The sequence below is a fragment of the Triplophysa rosa genome, unplaced genomic scaffold, assembly GCF_024868665.1.
Source record: "Triplophysa rosa unplaced genomic scaffold, Trosa_1v2 scaffold313_ERROPOS81286, whole genome shotgun sequence".
Classification (NCBI taxonomy): domain Eukaryota; kingdom Metazoa; phylum Chordata; class Actinopteri; order Cypriniformes; family Nemacheilidae; genus Triplophysa; species Triplophysa rosa.
This window is the reverse complement of record NW_026634330.1, coordinates 1-2,062: the sequence shown is the minus strand read 5'-3', so window position 1 is coordinate 2,062 and position 2,062 is coordinate 1.

The window sequence follows — 2,062 nt, the reverse complement described above, 5'->3', positions numbered from 1 at the left end:
CAGATCGATCATATTAGGCAAATAAATACTAAAGAACCGTCCAATTCAGAAGACCGCACACACAGCCTGTGTCATACTGGCGCGACTCTTCCCCGCGTTGCGCGTCTCGCGGACGAGCCGTTTAAAATTGACGCGCACACACAACCTGTTTCGTAAGGACGTTTATAGTACTTGAGTCCGGCTCCACACGGGCATCTGGCAATATGGACGAGGCTTGACGCACGCGCTCACCCCGTGTCAACTCACGCCTATCTCCGCGTTTCAAACAAATGTAAATTATATCTAACTGTTTTGCTAATTTCACTTGGATGAAATTAAACATTCAGCACATTTTCTAATGGTTTTAAAAGATCCCACATACTTAAAAAATTATAAATCAGCCTATGTTACCAATTAACTATTTTAAAAATTCACTAACACAATAGAAAATGTTATGGATTTAAGGGTTACAATGGGAGTTGTATTTGTTTTAATGGAAACTATAATAGTGTACACTGGTATTTGGATTCTATTGGTGTGATGTAATCTGGAAATTGAACAACAATTGAACAACAGTAAGCCCTATTTGAATAATGCCCAAAACACACTACAAAATTTTTTATATTTTCTGTACATTAAAAAATCATTACAGAAGAAGTGAAGAAGCGTTAAATAAGACCTGACTCTAAGGTCTTCTGTAACAGTAACTTAACCTTGTGGTGACGCAGTTTTATTCTTATGAAAAATAGGAATATTCGAATAGCATTTTTAATATTCGAATAGTTATCGCGGAGCCAATATTCGAATATTTGAATATTCGTGCACATCCCTAGTTTGTATCTCCTCTTTGCCCAGCCTCTCGCAGATTTTTAACAAAGCTCATGGCTCTGAAAAGCGAGGTGTGCTATGATTGGCCAGTTAACCAGTAGTGCGTAGTGATTGGTCCAGTGTTAATTTTGACAGCAAATTTTGATTTAGTTTTAGTCATAGTCTTTTGACGAAAATGCAATTTAGTTTTAGTCACATTTTAGTCAACCTCATTGTAGTTTTAGTCTAGTTTTAGTCGACGAAATATGAAAAACATTTTAGTCGAATAAATATACATTATATTTAGTCTACTAAAATCTAAATGGTTTAAATCATTTACTTGGTGTAATTAAATGTTCCATACAAAGATTCAACGGTTTTGACATAATTTACTTCACCTTAGAATGAAATTAAACCAGGTCATTACCTTTATTTTTCAGAAAAGTTCAGTAACTAGATTTGCATTGTTGAAACACAGAATATTAGACCATGAACGACATGTTCCAGTTCATTCAATCCCATTTGACTCAATTAACTCGTTAAGTAGGGCGTATTCATTCAGTTCATTCAACCAATGAAACGCTCTGACAGGGCTCACACTCAAAGGCTATTGGCTCATGGCCTCTTTGAAGAAAGGCTTTGGCATGCCTCTTTGAAGAAAGAGCTGCACTGTCTTTGCTTGAGACAACAATGAATGAGAAATAGCTTTCAAAAAGACATATTATATAAATTGTATTACATTTCTTTAATCATGCAAACATGTTACATACTTTGTTCGAATGTACAGTTTGAATCACTTCATCACTTCTATAATCAGTAGAGGACAGCGCTGGTTTTCTTTTTGCTGACTTAATGTTGCATTTCACGTTATGCAGCAGCTCGTGTTAAGTTAACATAGGCATATTAAAAACCTTTGTGCTGCCTTCGTAATGTGTTTCGGGGTGACTCGCCTGCAGTCGCGCTTAAAGTTTGCATTTTACCGGCGATCGTGAAGGAAAATAAGACGCTTTGTAAACCGCGTGGAGACACAGAATACACGTGTGTGCTTCCCCTTCTCCCAGAGACTTCTCTCTACCATTTTGTGAGATAAGCACATGTGCGCAAACTGATGTCCGCCAGGTGGGACAAGAATATTTTCGTCTCGTTTTTATTAGTTGACGAAAATGTCAGTATATTTTTATTACAGTTTTCGTTATCATGCATTCATTTTTATTTAGTTATCGTTTTCGTCTCGTTTTCGTCAGTGAAAACATGTTGTTAACGAATACTTTTCGTC